Source organism: Oryzias latipes, chromosome 16, assembly GCF_053564925.1.
Source record: "Oryzias latipes strain Hd-rR chromosome 16, Olatipes_Hd-rR_3.1".
In the NCBI taxonomy this organism is placed as follows: domain Eukaryota; kingdom Metazoa; phylum Chordata; class Actinopteri; order Beloniformes; family Adrianichthyidae; genus Oryzias; species Oryzias latipes.
Genome location: NC_136252.1, coordinates 9519510 through 9535641, shown reverse-complemented (window position 1 = coordinate 9535641; position 16132 = coordinate 9519510). Strand labels below are relative to the sequence as shown.

Below are 16132 nucleotides of genomic sequence, written 5' to 3'. Positions count from 1 at the left end.
GGAGAGGTGAAATGGCATGGTTTTTGCAGCAGGTGGGTGTGTCTAGTCAGCAGGTGTGTTAATCAGGAGGACACAATGGCAAGCCTGTAGCTTTAAGCAGGAAAACCTTGAGATTGAGTGGCCAAGAGGCTTTGCTGGACACTGGCAAGTGCTTACGGCCACACCACTCTGGACCCGCCCGATCTCGTCCGATCTCGGAAGCCAAACAGGGTTGGGCCTGGTTAGTACCTGGATGGGAGACCGCTTGGGAATACCAGGTGCTGTAAGTTTTCCATCTTTTCCTCCCAACCAGCAGAGGGTGTTCTTCCAAAATCTGCTTCAAAGTTCACCTAAGGTTTTTTTTTTTTTTTTTTTAATAAACAACTTTTGCCTCATGTAAAGTAATCAGGTAGCTTCAGAGCAATCAGAATCAAGGTGTCAATGCATAACCTTTAGCCTAATTACACCCACCTGTTACAATGAGCAGATGTTAGCAGTGTTTCTGTTCAGACTTTGTGTGTGTTTAAACCAAGGCTGATTTTGCAGAGGAGAGGTGAAATGGCATGGTTTTTGCAGCAGGTGGGTGTGTCTAGTCAGCAGGTGTGTTAATCAGGAGGACACAATGGCAAGCCTGTAGCTTTAAGCAGGAAAACCTTGAGATTGAGTGGCCAAGAGGCTTTGCTGGACACTGGCAAGTGCTTACGGCCACACCACTCTGGACCCGCCCGATCTCGTCCGATCTCGGAAGCCAAACAGGGTTGGGCCTGGTTAGTACCTGGATGGGAGACCGCTTGGGAATACCAGGTGCTGTAAGTTTTCCATCTTTTCCTCCCAACCAGCAGAGGGTGTTCTTCCAAAATCTGCTTCAAAGTTCACCTAAGGTTTTTTTTTTTTTTTTTTTAATAAACAACTTTTGCCTCATGTAAAGTAATCAGGTAGCTTCAGAGCAATCAGAATCAAGGTGTCAATGCATAACCTTTAGCCTAATTACACCCACCTGTTACAATGAGCAGATGTTAGCAGTGTTTCTGTTCAGACTTTGTGTGTGTTTAAACCAAGGCTGATTTTGCAGAGGAGAGGTGAAATGGCATGGTTTTTGCAGCAGGTGGGTGTGTCTAGTCAGCAGGTGTGTTAATCAGGAGGACACAATGGCAAGCCTGTAGCTTTAAGCAGGAAAACCTTGAGATTGAGTGGCCAAGAGGCTTTGCTGGACACTGGCAAGTGCTTACGGCCACACCACTCTGGACCCGCCCGATCTCGTCCGATCTCGGAAGCCAAACAGGGTTGGGCCTGGTTAGTACCTGGATGGGAGACCGCTTGGGAATACCAGGTGCTGTAAGTTTTCCATCTTTTCCTCCCAACCAGCAGAGGGTGTTCTTCCAAAATCTGCTTCAAAGTTCACCTAAGGTTTTTTTTTTTTTTTTTTTAATAAACAACTTTTGCCTCATGTAAAGTAATCAGGTAGCTTCAGAGCAATCAGAATCAAGGTGTCAATGCATAACCTTTAGCCTAATTACACCCACCTGTTACAATGAGCAGATGTTAGCAGTGTTTCTGTTCAGACTTTGTGTGTGTTTAAACCAAGGCTGATTTTGCAGAGGAGAGGTGAAATGGCATGGTTTTTGCAGCAGGTGGGTGTGTCTAGTCAGCAGGTGTGTTAATCAGGAGGACACAATGGCAAGCCTGTAGCTTTAAGCAGGAAAACCTTGAGATTGAGTGGCCAAGAGGCTTTGCTGGACACTGGCAAGTGCTTACGGCCACACCACTCTGGACCCGCCCGATCTCGTCCGATCTCGGAAGCCAAACAGGGTTGGGCCTGGTTAGTACCTGGATGGGAGACCGCTTGGGAATACCAGGTGCTGTAAGTTTTCCATCTTTTCCTCCCAACCAGCAGAGGGTGTTCTTCCAAAATCTGCTTCAAAGTTCACCTAAGGTTTTTTTTTTTTTTTTTTTAATAAACAACTTTTGCCTCATGTAAAGTAATCAGGTAGCTTCAGAGCAATCAGAATCAAGGTGTCAATGCATAACCTTTAGCCTAATTACACCCACCTGTTACAATGAGCAGATGTTAGCAGTGTTTCTGTTCAGACTTTGTGTGTGTTTAAACCAAGGCTGATTTTGCAGAGGAGAGGTGAAATGGCATGGTTTTTGCAGCAGGTGGGTGTGTCTAGTCAGCAGGTGTGTTAATCAGGAGGACACAATGGCAAGCCTGTAGCTTTAAGCAGGAAAACCTTGAGATTGAGTGGCCAAGAGGCTTTGCTGGACACTGGCAAGTGCTTACGGCCACACCACTCTGGACCCGCCCGATCTCGTCCGATCTCGGAAGCCAAACAGGGTTGGGCCTGGTTAGTACCTGGATGGGAGACCGCTTGGGAATACCAGGTGCTGTAAGTTTTCCATCTTTTCCTCCCAACCAGCAGAGGGTGTTCTTCCAAAATCTGCTTCAAAGTTCACCTAAGGTTTTTTTTTTTTTTTTTTTTAATAAACAACTTTTGCCTCATGTAAAGTAATCAGGTAGCTTCAGAGCAATCAGAATCAAGGTGTCAATGCATAACCTTTAGCCTAATTACACCCACCTGTTACAATGAGCAGATGTTAGCAGTGTTTCTGTTCAGACTTTGTGTGTGTTTAAACCAAGGCTGATTTTGCAGAGGAGAGGTGAAATGGCATGGTTTTTGCAGCAGGTGGGTGTGTCTAGTCAGCAGGTGTGTTAATCAGGAGGACACAATGGCAAGCCTGTAGCTTTAAGCAGGAAAACCTTGAGATTGAGTGGCCAAGAGGCTTTGCTGGACACTGGCAAGTGCTTACGGCCACACCACTCTGGACCCGCCCGATCTCGTCCGATCTCGGAAGCCAAACAGGGTTGGGCCTGGTTAGTACCTGGATGGGAGACCGCTTGGGAATACCAGGTGCTGTAAGTTTTCCATCTTTTCCTCCCAACCAGCAGAGGGTGTTCTTCCAAAATCTGCTTCAAAGTTCACCTAAGGTTTTTTTTTTTTTTTTTTTAATAAACAACTTTTGCCTCATGTAAAGTAATCAGGTAGCTTCAGAGCAATCAGAATCAAGGTGTCAATGCATAACCTTTAGCCTAATTACACCCACCTGTTACAATGAGCAGATGTTAGCAGTGTTTCTGTTCAGACTTTGTGTGTGTTTAAACCAAGGCTGATTTTGCAGAGGAGAGGTGAAATGGCATGGTTTTTGCAGCAGGTGGGTGTGTCTAGTCAGCAGGTGTGTTAATCAGGAGGACACAATGGCAAGCCTGTAGCTTTAAGCAGGAAAACCTTGAGATTGAGTGGCCAAGAGGCTTTGCTGGACACTGGCAAGTGCTTACGGCCACACCACTCTGGACCCGCCCGATCTCGTCCGATCTCGGAAGCCAAACAGGGTTGGGCCTGGTTAGTACCTGGATGGGAGACCGCTTGGGAATACCAGGTGCTGTAAGTTTTCCATCTTTTCCTCCCAACCAGCAGAGGGTGTTCTTCCAAAATCTGCTTCAAAGTTCACCTAAGGTTTTTTTTTTTTTTTTTTTTAATAAACAACTTTTGCCTCATGTAAAGTAATCAGGTAGCTTCAGAGCAATCAGAATCAAGGTGTCAATGCATAACCTTTAGCCTAATTACACCCACCTGTTACAATGAGCAGATGTTAGCAGTGTTTCTGTTCAGACTTTGTGTGTGTTTAAACCAAGGCTGATTTTGCAGAGGAGAGGTGAAATGGCATGGTTTTTGCAGCAGGTGGGTGTGTCTAGTCAGCAGGTGTGTTAATCAGGAGGACACAATGGCAAGCCTGTAGCTTTAAGCAGGAAAACCTTGAGATTGAGTGGCCAAGAGGCTTTGCTGGACACTGGCAAGTGCTTACGGCCACACCACTCTGGACCCGCCCGATCTCGTCCGATCTCGGAAGCCAAACAGGGTTGGGCCTGGTTAGTACCTGGATGGGAGACCGCTTGGGAATACCAGGTGCTGTAAGTTTTCCATCTTTTCCTCCCAACCAGCAGAGGGTGTTCTTCCAAAATCTGCTTCAAAGTTCACCTAAGGTTTTTTTTTTTTTTTTTTTAATAAACAACTTTTGCCTCATGTAAAGTAATCAGGTAGCTTCAGAGCAATCAGAATCAAGGTGTCAATGCATAACCTTTAGCCTAATTACACCCACCTGTTACAATGAGCAGATGTTAGCAGTGTTTCTGTTCAGACTTTGTGTGTGTTTAAACCAAGGCTGATTTTGCAGAGGAGAGGTGAAATGGCATGGTTTTTGCAGCAGGTGGGTGTGTCTAGTCAGCAGGTGTGTTAATCAGGAGGACACAATGGCAAGCCTGTAGCTTTAAGCAGGAAAACCTTGAGATTGAGTGGCCAAGAGGCTTTGCTGGACACTGGCAAGTGCTTACGGCCACACCACTCTGGACCCGCCCGATCTCGTCCGATCTCGGAAGCCAAACAGGGTTGGGCCTGGTTAGTACCTGGATGGGAGACCGCTTGGGAATACCAGGTGCTGTAAGTTTTCCATCTTTTCCTCCCAACCAGCAGAGGGTGTTCTTCCAAAATCTGCTTCAAAGTTCACCTAAGGTTTTTTTTTTTTTTTTTTTAATAAACAACTTTTGCCTCATGTAAAGTAATCAGGTAGCTTCAGAGCAATCAGAATCAAGGTGTCAATGCATAACCTTTAGCCTAATTACACCCACCTGTTACAATGAGCAGATGTTAGCAGTGTTTCTGTTCAGACTTTGTGTGTGTTTAAACCAAGGCTGATTTTGCAGAGGAGAGGTGAAATGGCATGGTTTTTGCAGCAGGTGGGTGTGTCTAGTCAGCAGGTGTGTTAATCAGGAGGACACAATGGCAAGCCTGTAGCTTTAAGCAGGAAAACCTTGAGATTGAGTGGCCAAGAGGCTTTGCTGGACACTGGCAAGTGCTTACGGCCACACCACTCTGGACCCGCCCGATCTCGTCCGATCTCGGAAGCCAAACAGGGTTGGGCCTGGTTAGTACCTGGATGGGAGACCGCTTGGGAATACCAGGTGCTGTAAGTTTTCCATCTTTTCCTCCCAACCAGCAGAGGGTGTTCTTCCAAAATCTGCTTCAAAGTTCACCTAAGGTTTTTTTTTTTTTTTTTTTAATAAACAACTTTTGCCTCATGTAAAGTAATCAGGTAGCTTCAGAGCAATCAGAATCAAGGTGTCAATGCATAACCTTTAGCCTAATTACACCCACCTGTTACAATGAGCAGATGTTAGCAGTGTTTCTGTTCAGACTTTGTGTGTGTTTAAACCAAGGCTGATTTTGCAGAGGAGAGGTGAAATGGCATGGTTTTTGCAGCAGGTGGGTGTGTCTAGTCAGCAGGTGTGTTAATCAGGAGGACACAATGGCAAGCCTGTAGCTTTAAGCAGGAAAACCTTGAGATTGAGTGGCCAAGAGGCTTTGCTGGACACTGGCAAGTGCTTACGGCCACACCACTCTGGACCCGCCCGATCTCGTCCGATCTCGGAAGCCAAACAGGGTTGGGCCTGGTTAGTACCTGGATGGGAGACCGCTTGGGAATACCAGGTGCTGTAAGTTTTCCATCTTTTCCTCCCAACCAGCAGAGGGTGTTCTTCCAAAATCTGCTTCAAAGTTCACCTAAGGTTTTTTTTTTTTTTTTTTTAATAAACAACTTTTGCCTCATGTAAAGTAATCAGGTAGCTTCAGAGCAATCAGAATCAAGGTGTCAATGCATAACCTTTAGCCTAATTACACCCACCTGTTACAATGAGCAGATGTTAGCAGTGTTTCTGTTCAGACTTTGTGTGTGTTTAAACCAAGGCTGATTTTGCAGAGGAGAGGTGAAATGGCATGGTTTTTGCAGCAGGTGGGTGTGTCTAGTCAGCAGGTGTGTTAATCAGGAGGACACAATGGCAAGCCTGTAGCTTTAAGCAGGAAAACCTTGAGATTGAGTGGCCAAGAGGCTTTGCTGGACACTGGCAAGTGCTTACGGCCACACCACTCTGGACCCGCCCGATCTCGTCCGATCTCGGAAGCCAAACAGGGTTGGGCCTGGTTAGTACCTGGATGGGAGACCGCTTGGGAATACCAGGTGCTGTAAGTTTTCCATCTTTTCCTCCCAACCAGCAGAGGGTGTTCTTCCAAAATCTGCTTCAAAGTTCACCTAAGGTTTTTTTTTTTTTTTTTTTAATAAACAACTTTTGCCTCATGTAAAGTAATCAGGTAGCTTCAGAGCAATCAGAATCAAGGTGTCAATGCATAACCTTTAGCCTAATTACACCCACCTGTTACAATGAGCAGATGTTAGCAGTGTTTCTGTTCAGACTTTGTGTGTGTTTAAACCAAGGCTGATTTTGCAGAGGAGAGGTGAAATGGCATGGTTTTTGCAGCAGGTGGGTGTGTCTAGTCAGCAGGTGTGTTAATCAGGAGGACACAATGGCAAGCCTGTAGCTTTAAGCAGGAAAACCTTGAGATTGAGTGGCCAAGAGGCTTTGCTGGACACTGGCAAGTGCTTACGGCCACACCACTCTGGACCCGCCCGATCTCGTCCGATCTCGGAAGCCAAACAGGGTTGGGCCTGGTTAGTACCTGGATGGGAGACCGCTTGGGAATACCAGGTGCTGTAAGTTTTCCATCTTTTCCTCCCAACCAGCAGAGGGTGTTCTTCCAAAATCTGCTTCAAAGTTCACCTAAGGTTTTTTTTTTTTTTTTTTTAATAAACAACTTTTGCCTCATGTAAAGTAATCAGGTAGCTTCAGAGCAATCAGAATCAAGGTGTCAATGCATAACCTTTAGCCTAATTACACCCACCTGTTACAATGAGCAGATGTTAGCAGTGTTTCTGTTCAGACTTTGTGTGTGTTTAAACCAAGGCTGATTTTGCAGAGGAGAGGTGAAATGGCATGGTTTTTGCAGCAGGTGGGTGTGTCTAGTCAGCAGGTGTGTTAATCAGGAGGACACAATGGCAAGCCTGTAGCTTTAAGCAGGAAAACCTTGAGATTGAGTGGCCAAGAGGCTTTGCTGGACACTGGCAAGTGCTTACGGCCACACCACTCTGGACCCGCCCGATCTCGTCCGATCTCGGAAGCCAAACAGGGTTGGGCCTGGTTAGTACCTGGATGGGAGACCGCTTGGGAATACCAGGTGCTGTAAGTTTTCCATCTTTTCCTCCCAACCAGCAGAGGGTGTTCTTCCAAAATCTGCTTCAAAGTTCACCTAAGGTTTTTTTTTTTTTTTTTTTAATAAACAACTTTTGCCTCATGTAAAGTAATCAGGTAGCTTCAGAGCAATCAGAATCAAGGTGTCAATGCATAACCTTTAGCCTAATTACACCCACCTGTTACAATGAGCAGATGTTAGCAGTGTTTCTGTTCAGACTTTGTGTGTGTTTAAACCAAGGCTGATTTTGCAGAGGAGAGGTGAAATGGCATGGTTTTTGCAGCAGGTGGGTGTGTCTAGTCAGCAGGTGTGTTAATCAGGAGGACACAATGGCAAGCCTGTAGCTTTAAGCAGGAAAACCTTGAGATTGAGTGGCCAAGAGGCTTTGCTGGACACTGGCAAGTGCTTACGGCCACACCACTCTGGACCCGCCCGATCTCGTCCGATCTCGGAAGCCAAACAGGGTTGGGCCTGGTTAGTACCTGGATGGGAGACCGCTTGGGAATACCAGGTGCTGTAAGTTTTCCATCTTTTCCTCCCAACCAGCAGAGGGTGTTCTTCCAAAATCTGCTTCAAAGTTCACCTAAGGTTTTTTTTTTTTTTTTTTTAATAAACAACTTTTGCCTCATGTAAAGTAATCAGGTAGCTTCAGAGCAATCAGAATCAAGGTGTCAATGCATAACCTTTAGCCTAATTACACCCACCTGTTACAATGAGCAGATGTTAGCAGTGTTTCTGTTCAGACTTTGTGTGTGTTTAAACCAAGGCTGATTTTGCAGAGGAGAGGTGAAATGGCATGGTTTTTGCAGCAGGTGGGTGTGTCTAGTCAGCAGGTGTGTTAATCAGGAGGACACAATGGCAAGCCTGTAGCTTTAAGCAGGAAAACCTTGAGATTGAGTGGCCAAGAGGCTTTGCTGGACACTGGCAAGTGCTTACGGCCACACCACTCTGGACCCGCCCGATCTCGTCCGATCTCGGAAGCCAAACAGGGTTGGGCCTGGTTAGTACCTGGATGGGAGACCGCTTGGGAATACCAGGTGCTGTAAGTTTTCCATCTTTTCCTCCCAACCAGCAGAGGGTGTTCTTCCAAAATCTGCTTCAAAGTTCACCTAAGGTTTTTTTTTTTTTTTTTTTTAATAAACAACTTTTGCCTCATGTAAAGTAATCAGGTAGCTTCAGAGCAATCAGAATCAAGGTGTCAATGCATAACCTTTAGCCTAATTACACCCACCTGTTACAATGAGCAGATGTTAGCAGTGTTTCTGTTCAGACTTTGTGTGTGTTTAAACCAAGGCTGATTTTGCAGAGGAGAGGTGAAATGGCATGGTTTTTGCAGCAGGTGGGTGTGTCTAGTCAGCAGGTGTGTTAATCAGGAGGACACAATGGCAAGCCTGTAGCTTTAAGCAGGAAAACCTTGAGATTGAGTGGCCAAGAGGCTTTGCTGGACACTGGCAAGTGCTTACGGCCACACCACTCTGGACCCGCCCGATCTCGTCCGATCTCGGAAGCCAAACAGGGTTGGGCCTGGTTAGTACCTGGATGGGAGACCGCTTGGGAATACCAGGTGCTGTAAGTTTTCCATCTTTTCCTCCCAACCAGCAGAGGGTGTTCTTCCAAAATCTGCTTCAAAGTTCACCTAAGGTTTTTTTTTTTTTTTTTTTAATAAACAACTTTTGCCTCATGTAAAGTAATCAGGTAGCTTCAGAGCAATCAGAATCAAGGTGTCAATGCATAACCTTTAGCCTAATTACACCCACCTGTTACAATGAGCAGATGTTAGCAGTGTTTCTGTTCAGACTTTGTGTGTGTTTAAACCAAGGCTGATTTTGCAGAGGAGAGGTGAAATGGCATGGTTTTTGCAGCAGGTGGGTGTGTCTAGTCAGCAGGTGTGTTAATCAGGAGGACACAATGGCAAGCCTGTAGCTTTAAGCAGGAAAACCTTGAGATTGAGTGGCCAAGAGGCTTTGCTGGACACTGGCAAGTGCTTACGGCCACACCACTCTGGACCCGCCCGATCTCGTCCGATCTCGGAAGCCAAACAGGGTTGGGCCTGGTTAGTACCTGGATGGGAGACCGCTTGGGAATACCAGGTGCTGTAAGTTTTCCATCTTTTCCTCCCAACCAGCAGAGGGTGTTCTTCCAAAATCTGCTTCAAAGTTCACCTAAGGTTTTTTTTTTTTTTTTTTTAATAAACAACTTTTGCCTCATGTAAAGTAATCAGGTAGCTTCAGAGCAATCAGAATCAAGGTGTCAATGCATAACCTTTAGCCTAATTACACCCACCTGTTACAATGAGCAGATGTTAGCAGTGTTTCTGTTCAGACTTTGTGTGTGTTTAAACCAAGGCTGATTTTGCAGAGGAGAGGTGAAATGGCATGGTTTTTGCAGCAGGTGGGTGTGTCTAGTCAGCAGGTGTGTTAATCAGGAGGACACAATGGCAAGCCTGTAGCTTTAAGCAGGAAAACCTTGAGATTGAGTGGCCAAGAGGCTTTGCTGGACACTGGCAAGTGCTTACGGCCACACCACTCTGGACCCGCCCGATCTCGTCCGATCTCGGAAGCCAAACAGGGTTGGGCCTGGTTAGTACCTGGATGGGAGACCGCTTGGGAATACCAGGTGCTGTAAGTTTTCCATCTTTTCCTCCCAACCAGCAGAGGGTGTTCTTCCAAAATCTGCTTCAAAGTTCACCTAAGGTTTTTTTTTTTTTTTTTTTAATAAACAACTTTTGCCTCATGTAAAGTAATCAGGTAGCTTCAGAGCAATCAGAATCAAGGTGTCAATGCATAACCTTTAGCCTAATTACACCCACCTGTTACAATGAGCAGATGTTAGCAGTGTTTCTGTTCAGACTTTGTGTGTGTTTAAACCAAGGCTGATTTTGCAGAGGAGAGGTGAAATGGCATGGTTTTTGCAGCAGGTGGGTGTGTCTAGTCAGCAGGTGTGTTAATCAGGAGGACACAATGGCAAGCCTGTAGCTTTAAGCAGGAAAACCTTGAGATTGAGTGGCCAAGAGGCTTTGCTGGACACTGGCAAGTGCTTACGGCCACACCACTCTGGACCCGCCCGATCTCGTCCGATCTCGGAAGCCAAACAGGGTTGGGCCTGGTTAGTACCTGGATGGGAGACCGCTTGGGAATACCAGGTGCTGTAAGTTTTCCATCTTTTCCTCCCAACCAGCAGAGGGTGTTCTTCCAAAATCTGCTTCAAAGTTCACCTAAGGTTTTTTCCTTTTTCTTTTTCTTTTTTTTTTTTTTTTTTTTTTAATAAACAACTTTTGCCTCATGTAAAGTAATCAGGTAGCTTCAGAGCAATCAGAATCAAGGTGTCAATGCATAACCTTTAGCCTAATTACACCCACCTGTTACAATGAGCAGATGTTAGCAGTGTTTCTGTTCAGACTTTGTGTGTGTTTAAACCAAGGCTGATTTTGCAGAGGAGAGGTGAAATGGCATGGTTTTTGCAGCAGGTGGGTGTGTCTAGTCAGCAGGTGTGTTAATCAGGAGGACACAATGGCAAGCCTGTAGCTTTAAGCAGGAAAACCTTGAGATTGAGTGGCCAAGAGGCTTTGCTGGACACTGGCAAGTGCTTACGGCCACACCACTCTGGACCCGCCCGATCTCGTCCGATCTCGGAAGCCAAACAGGGTTGGGCCTGGTTAGTACCTGGATGGGAGACCGCTTGGGAATACCAGGTGCTGTAAGTTTTCCATCTTTTCCTCCCAACCAGCAGAGGGTGTTCTTCCAAAATCTGCTTCAAAGTTCACCTAAGGTTTTTTTTTTTTTTTTTTTAATAAACAACTTTTGCCTCATGTAAAGTAATCAGGTAGCTTCAGAGCAATCAGAATCAAGGTGTCAATGCATAACCTTTAGCCTAATTACACCCACCTGTTACAATGAGCAGATGTTAGCAGTGTTTCTGTTCAGACTTTGTGTGTGTTTAAACCAAGGCTGATTTTGCAGAGGAGAGGTGAAATGGCATGGTTTTTGCAGCAGGTGGGTGTGTCTAGTCAGCAGGTGTGTTAATCAGGAGGACACAATGGCAAGCCTGTAGCTTTAAGCAGGAAAACCTTGAGATTGAGTGGCCAAGAGGCTTTGCTGGACACTGGCAAGTGCTTACGGCCACACCACTCTGGACCCGCCCGATCTCGTCCGATCTCGGAAGCCAAACAGGGTTGGGCCTGGTTAGTACCTGGATGGGAGACCGCTTGGGAATACCAGGTGCTGTAAGTTTTCCATCTTTTCCTCCCAACCAGCAGAGGGTGTTCTTCCAAAATCTGCTTCAAAGTTCACCTAAGGTTTTTTTTTTTTTTTTTTTAATAAACAACTTTTGCCTCATGTAAAGTAATCAGGTAGCTTCAGAGCAATCAGAATCAAGGTGTCAATGCATAACCTTTAGCCTAATTACACCCACCTGTTACAATGAGCAGATGTTAGCAGTGTTTCTGTTCAGACTTTGTGTGTGTTTAAACCAAGGCTGATTTTGCAGAGGAGAGGTGAAATGGCATGGTTTTTGCAGCAGGTGGGTGTGTCTAGTCAGCAGGTGTGTTAATCAGGAGGACACAATGGCAAGCCTGTAGCTTTAAGCAGGAAAACCTTGAGATTGAGTGGCCAAGAGGCTTTGCTGGACACTGGCAAGTGCTTACGGCCACACCACTCTGGACCCGCCCGATCTCGTCCGATCTCGGAAGCCAAACAGGGTTGGGCCTGGTTAGTACCTGGATGGGAGACCGCTTGGGAATACCAGGTGCTGTAAGTTTTCCATCTTTTCCTCCCAACCAGCAGAGGGTGTTCTTCCAAAATCTGCTTCAAAGTTCACCTAAGGTTTTTTTTTTTTTTTTTTTAATAAACAACTTTTGCCTCATGTAAAGTAATCAGGTAGCTTCAGAGCAATCAGAATCAAGGTGTCAATGCATAACCTTTAGCCTAATTACACCCACCTGTTACAATGAGCAGATGTTAGCAGTGTTTCTGTTCAGACTTTGTGTGTGTTTAAACCAAGGCTGATTTTGCAGAGGAGAGGTGAAATGGCATGGTTTTTGCAGCAGGTGGGTGTGTCTAGTCAGCAGGTGTGTTAATCAGGAGGACACAATGGCAAGCCTGTAGCTTTAAGCAGGAAAACCTTGAGATTGAGTGGCCAAGAGGCTTTGCTGGACACTGGCAAGTGCTTACGGCCACACCACTCTGGACCCGCCCGATCTCGTCCGATCTCGGAAGCCAAACAGGGTTGGGCCTGGTTAGTACCTGGATGGGAGACCGCTTGGGAATACCAGGTGCTGTAAGTTTTCCATCTTTTCCTCCCAACCAGCAGAGGGTGTTCTTCCAAAATCTGCTTCAAAGTTCACCTAAGGTTTTTTTTTTTTTTTTTTTAATAAACAACTTTTGCCTCATGTAAAGTAATCAGGTAGCTTCAGAGCAATCAGAATCAAGGTGTCAATGCATAACCTTTAGCCTAATTACACCCACCTGTTACAATGAGCAGATGTTAGCAGTGTTTCTGTTCAGACTTTGTGTGTGTTTAAACCAAGGCTGATTTTGCAGAGGAGAGGTGAAATGGCATGGTTTTTGCAGCAGGTGGGTGTGTCTAGTCAGCAGGTGTGTTAATCAGGAGGACACAATGGCAAGCCTGTAGCTTTAAGCAGGAAAACCTTGAGATTGAGTGGCCAAGAGGCTTTGCTGGACACTGGCAAGTGCTTACGGCCACACCACTCTGGACCCGCCCGATCTCGTCCGATCTCGGAAGCCAAACAGGGTTGGGCCTGGTTAGTACCTGGATGGGAGACCGCTTGGGAATACCAGGTGCTGTAAGTTTTCCATCTTTTCCTCCCAACCAGCAGAGGGTGTTCTTCCAAAATCTGCTTCAAAGTTCACCTAAGGTTTGTTTTTTTTTTTTTTTAATAAACAACTTTTGCCTCATGTAAAGTAATCAGGTAGCTTCAGAGCAATCAGAATCAAGGTGTCAATGCATAACCTTTAGCCTAATTACACCCACCTGTTACAATGAGCAGATGTTAGCAGTGTTTCTGTTCAGACTTTGTGTGTGTTTAAACCAAGGCTGATTTTGCAGAGGAGAGGTGAAATGGCATGGTTTTTGCAGCAGGTGGGTGTGTCTAGTCAGCAGGTGTGTTAATCAGGAGGACACAATGGCAAGCCTGTAGCTTTAAGCAGGAAAACCTTGAGATTGAGTGGCCAAGAGGCTTTGCTGGACACTGGCAAGTGCTTACGGCCACACCACTCTGGACCCGCCCGATCTCGTCCGATCTCGGAAGCCAAACAGGGTTGGGCCTGGTTAGTACCTGGATGGGAGACCGCTTGGGAATACCAGGTGCTGTAAGTTTTCCATCTTTTCCTCCCAACCAGCAGAGGGTGTTCTTCCAAAATCTGCTTCAAAGTTCACCTAAGGTTTTTTTTTTTTTTTTTTTAATAAACAACTTTTGCCTCATGTAAAGTAATCAGGTAGCTTCAGAGCAATCAGAATCAAGGTGTCAATGCATAACCTTTAGCCTAATTACACCCACCTGTTACAATGAGCAGATGTTAGCAGTGTTTCTGTTCAGACTTTGTGTGTGTTTAAACCAAGGCTGATTTTGCAGAGGAGAGGTGAAATGGCATGGTTTTTGCAGCAGGTGGGTGTGTCTAGTCAGCAGGTGTGTTAATCAGGAGGACACAATGGCAAGCCTGTAGCTTTAAGCAGGAAAACCTTGAGATTGAGTGGCCAAGAGGCTTTGCTGGACACTGGCAAGTGCTTACGGCCACACCACTCTGGACCCGCCCGATCTCGTCCGATCTCGGAAGCCAAACAGGGTTGGGCCTGGTTAGTACCTGGATGGGAGACCGCTTGGGAATACCAGGTGCTGTAAGTTTTCCATCTTTTCCTCCCAACCAGCAGAGGGTGTTCTTCCAAAATCTGCTTCAAAGTTCACCTAAGGTTTTTTTTTTTTTTTTTTTAATAAACAACTTTTGCCTCATGTAAAGTAATCAGGTAGCTTCAGAGCAATCAGAATCAAGGTGTCAATGCATAACCTTTAGCCTAATTACACCCACCTGTTACAATGAGCAGATGTTAGCAGTGTTTCTGTTCAGACTTTGTGTGTGTTTAAACCAAGGCTGATTTTGCAGAGGAGAGGTGAAATGGCATGGTTTTTGCAGCAGGTGGGTGTGTCTAGTCAGCAGGTGTGTTAATCAGGAGGACACAATGGCAAGCCTGTAGCTTTAAGCAGGAAAACCTTGAGATTGAGTGGCCAAGAGGCTTTGCTGGACACTGGCAAGTGCTTACGGCCACACCACTCTGGACCCGCCCGATCTCGTCCGATCTCGGAAGCCAAACAGGGTTGGGCCTGGTTAGTACCTGGATGGGAGACCGCTTGGGAATACCAGGTGCTGTAAGTTTTCCATCTTTTCCTCCCAACCAGCAGAGGGTGTTCTTCCAAAATCTGCTTCAAAGTTCACCTAAGGTTTTTTTTTTTTTTTTTTTAATAAACAACTTTTGCCTCATGTAAAGTAATCAGGTAGCTTCAGAGCAATCAGAATCAAGGTGTCAATGCATAACCTTTAGCCTAATTACACCCACCTGTTACAATGAGCAGATGTTAGCAGTGTTTCTGTTCAGACTTTGTGTGTGTTTAAACCAAGGCTGATTTTGCAGAGGAGAGGTGAAATGGCATGGTTTTTGCAGCAGGTGGGTGTGTCTAGTCAGCAGGTGTGTTAATCAGGAGGACACAATGGCAAGCCTGTAGCTTTAAGCAGGAAAACCTTGAGATTGAGTGGCCAAGAGGCTTTGCTGGACACTGGCAAGTGCTTACGGCCACACCACTCTGGACCCGCCCGATCTCGTCCGATCTCGGAAGCCAAACAGGGTTGGGCCTGGTTAGTACCTGGATGGGAGACCGCTTGGGAATACCAGGTGCTGTAAGTTTTCCATCTTTTCCTCCCAACCAGCAGAGGGTGTTCTTCCAAAATCTGCTTCAAAGTTCACCTAAGGTTTTTTTTTTTTTTTTTTTAATAAACAACTTTTGCCTCATGTAAAGTAATCAGGTAGCTTCAGAGCAATCAGAATCAAGGTGTCAATGCATAACCTTTAGCCTAATTACACCCACCTGTTACAATGAGCAGATGTTAGCAGTGTTTCTGTTCAGACTTTGTGTGTGTTTAAACCAAGGCTGATTTTGCAGAGGAGAGGTGAAATGGCATGGTTTTTGCAGCAGGTGGGTGTGTCTAGTCAGCAGGTGTGTTAATCAGGAGGACACAATGGCAAGCCTGTAGCTTTAAGCAGGAAAACCTTGAGATTGAGTGGCCAAGAGGCTTTGCTGGACACTGGCAAGTGCTTACGGCCACACCACTCTGGACCCGCCCGATCTCGTCCGATCTCGGAAGCCAAACAGGGTTGGGCCTGGTTAGTACCTGGATGGGAGACCGCTTGGGAATACCAGGTGCTGTAAGTTTTCCATCTTTTCCTCCCAACCAGCAGAGGGTGTTCTTCCAAAATCTGCTTCAAAGTTCACCTAAGGTTTTTTTTTTTTTTTTTTTAATAAACAACTTTTGCCTCATGTAAAGTAATCAGGTAGCTTCAGAGCAATCAGAATCAAGGTGTCAATGCATAACCTTTAGCCTAATTACACCCACCTGTTACAATGAGCAGATGTTAGCAGTGTTTCTGTTCAGACTTTGTGTGTGTTTAAACCAAGGCTGATTTTGCAGAGGAGAGGTGAAATGGCATGGTTTTTGCAGCAGGTGGGTGTGTCTAGTCAGCAGGTGTGTTAATCAGGAGGACACAATGGCAAGCCTGTAGCTTTAAGCAGGAAAACCTTGAGATTGAGTGGCCAAGAGGCTTTGCTGGACACTGGCAAGTGCTTACGGCCACACCACTCTGGACCCGCCCGATCTCGTCCGATCTCGGAAGCCAAACAGGGTTGGGCCTGGTTAGTACCTGGATGGGAGACCGCTTGGGAATACCAGGTGCTGTAAGTTTTCCATCTTTTCCTCCCAACCAGCAGAGGGTGTTCTTCCAAAATCTGCTTCAAAGTT

At 45.9% G+C, this 16132-nt stretch overlaps 1 protein-coding gene and 31 non-coding genes across 32 annotated transcripts in view; all 32 read left to right on the top strand.

Moving 5' to 3' along the window:
* LOC144984559 (uncharacterized) overlaps positions 1-16132 on the top strand; it is a 402969-nt gene that overhangs the window by 25606 nt on the left and 361231 nt on the right. The window lies entirely within an intron of this gene.
* Positions 151-269, top strand: LOC144985924 (5S ribosomal RNA). Its single transcript, XR_013649754.1, has one exon. It is a non-coding gene; the product is annotated as a 5S ribosomal RNA (ribosomal RNA).
* LOC144985923 (5S ribosomal RNA) lies at positions 677-795 on the top strand. The gene has a single exon (XR_013649753.1). It is a non-coding gene; the product is annotated as a 5S ribosomal RNA (ribosomal RNA).
* Positions 1203-1321, top strand: LOC144985922 (5S ribosomal RNA). Its single transcript, XR_013649752.1, has one exon. It is a non-coding gene; the product is annotated as a 5S ribosomal RNA (ribosomal RNA).
* On the top strand, positions 1729-1847 carry LOC144985921 (5S ribosomal RNA). Its single transcript, XR_013649751.1, has one exon. It is a non-coding gene; the product is annotated as a 5S ribosomal RNA (ribosomal RNA).
* On the top strand, positions 2255-2373 carry LOC144985919 (5S ribosomal RNA). The gene has a single exon (XR_013649749.1). It is a non-coding gene; the product is annotated as a 5S ribosomal RNA (ribosomal RNA).
* Positions 2782-2900, top strand: LOC144985918 (5S ribosomal RNA). Its single transcript, XR_013649748.1, has one exon. It is a non-coding gene; the product is annotated as a 5S ribosomal RNA (ribosomal RNA).
* Positions 3308-3426, top strand: LOC144985917 (5S ribosomal RNA). Its single transcript, XR_013649747.1, has one exon. It is a non-coding gene; the product is annotated as a 5S ribosomal RNA (ribosomal RNA).
* Positions 3835-3953, top strand: LOC144985916 (5S ribosomal RNA). Its single transcript, XR_013649746.1, has one exon. It is a non-coding gene; the product is annotated as a 5S ribosomal RNA (ribosomal RNA).
* Positions 4361-4479, top strand: LOC144985915 (5S ribosomal RNA). Its single transcript, XR_013649745.1, has one exon. It is a non-coding gene; the product is annotated as a 5S ribosomal RNA (ribosomal RNA).
* On the top strand, positions 4887-5005 carry LOC144985914 (5S ribosomal RNA). The gene has a single exon (XR_013649744.1). It is a non-coding gene; the product is annotated as a 5S ribosomal RNA (ribosomal RNA).
* LOC144985913 (5S ribosomal RNA) lies at positions 5413-5531 on the top strand. Its single transcript, XR_013649743.1, has one exon. It is a non-coding gene; the product is annotated as a 5S ribosomal RNA (ribosomal RNA).
* LOC144985912 (5S ribosomal RNA) lies at positions 5939-6057 on the top strand. The gene has a single exon (XR_013649742.1). It is a non-coding gene; the product is annotated as a 5S ribosomal RNA (ribosomal RNA).
* LOC144985911 (5S ribosomal RNA) lies at positions 6465-6583 on the top strand. Its single transcript, XR_013649741.1, has one exon. It is a non-coding gene; the product is annotated as a 5S ribosomal RNA (ribosomal RNA).
* LOC144985910 (5S ribosomal RNA) lies at positions 6991-7109 on the top strand. Its single transcript, XR_013649740.1, has one exon. It is a non-coding gene; the product is annotated as a 5S ribosomal RNA (ribosomal RNA).
* On the top strand, positions 7517-7635 carry LOC144985908 (5S ribosomal RNA). Its single transcript, XR_013649738.1, has one exon. It is a non-coding gene; the product is annotated as a 5S ribosomal RNA (ribosomal RNA).
* Positions 8043-8161, top strand: LOC144985907 (5S ribosomal RNA). The gene has a single exon (XR_013649737.1). It is a non-coding gene; the product is annotated as a 5S ribosomal RNA (ribosomal RNA).
* On the top strand, positions 8570-8688 carry LOC144985906 (5S ribosomal RNA). Its single transcript, XR_013649736.1, has one exon. It is a non-coding gene; the product is annotated as a 5S ribosomal RNA (ribosomal RNA).
* LOC144985905 (5S ribosomal RNA) lies at positions 9096-9214 on the top strand. Its single transcript, XR_013649735.1, has one exon. It is a non-coding gene; the product is annotated as a 5S ribosomal RNA (ribosomal RNA).
* LOC144985904 (5S ribosomal RNA) lies at positions 9622-9740 on the top strand. Its single transcript, XR_013649734.1, has one exon. It is a non-coding gene; the product is annotated as a 5S ribosomal RNA (ribosomal RNA).
* Positions 10148-10266, top strand: LOC144985903 (5S ribosomal RNA). Its single transcript, XR_013649733.1, has one exon. It is a non-coding gene; the product is annotated as a 5S ribosomal RNA (ribosomal RNA).
* On the top strand, positions 10697-10815 carry LOC144985902 (5S ribosomal RNA). The gene has a single exon (XR_013649732.1). It is a non-coding gene; the product is annotated as a 5S ribosomal RNA (ribosomal RNA).
* LOC144985901 (5S ribosomal RNA) lies at positions 11223-11341 on the top strand. Its single transcript, XR_013649731.1, has one exon. It is a non-coding gene; the product is annotated as a 5S ribosomal RNA (ribosomal RNA).
* On the top strand, positions 11749-11867 carry LOC144985900 (5S ribosomal RNA). The gene has a single exon (XR_013649730.1). It is a non-coding gene; the product is annotated as a 5S ribosomal RNA (ribosomal RNA).
* LOC144985899 (5S ribosomal RNA) lies at positions 12275-12393 on the top strand. The gene has a single exon (XR_013649729.1). It is a non-coding gene; the product is annotated as a 5S ribosomal RNA (ribosomal RNA).
* On the top strand, positions 12801-12919 carry LOC144985897 (5S ribosomal RNA). The gene has a single exon (XR_013649727.1). It is a non-coding gene; the product is annotated as a 5S ribosomal RNA (ribosomal RNA).
* Positions 13327-13445, top strand: LOC144985896 (5S ribosomal RNA). Its single transcript, XR_013649726.1, has one exon. It is a non-coding gene; the product is annotated as a 5S ribosomal RNA (ribosomal RNA).
* Positions 13853-13971, top strand: LOC144985895 (5S ribosomal RNA). Its single transcript, XR_013649725.1, has one exon. It is a non-coding gene; the product is annotated as a 5S ribosomal RNA (ribosomal RNA).
* LOC144985894 (5S ribosomal RNA) lies at positions 14379-14497 on the top strand. Its single transcript, XR_013649724.1, has one exon. It is a non-coding gene; the product is annotated as a 5S ribosomal RNA (ribosomal RNA).
* LOC144985893 (5S ribosomal RNA) lies at positions 14905-15023 on the top strand. The gene has a single exon (XR_013649723.1). It is a non-coding gene; the product is annotated as a 5S ribosomal RNA (ribosomal RNA).
* On the top strand, positions 15431-15549 carry LOC144985892 (5S ribosomal RNA). The gene has a single exon (XR_013649722.1). It is a non-coding gene; the product is annotated as a 5S ribosomal RNA (ribosomal RNA).
* Positions 15957-16075, top strand: LOC144985891 (5S ribosomal RNA). The gene has a single exon (XR_013649721.1). It is a non-coding gene; the product is annotated as a 5S ribosomal RNA (ribosomal RNA).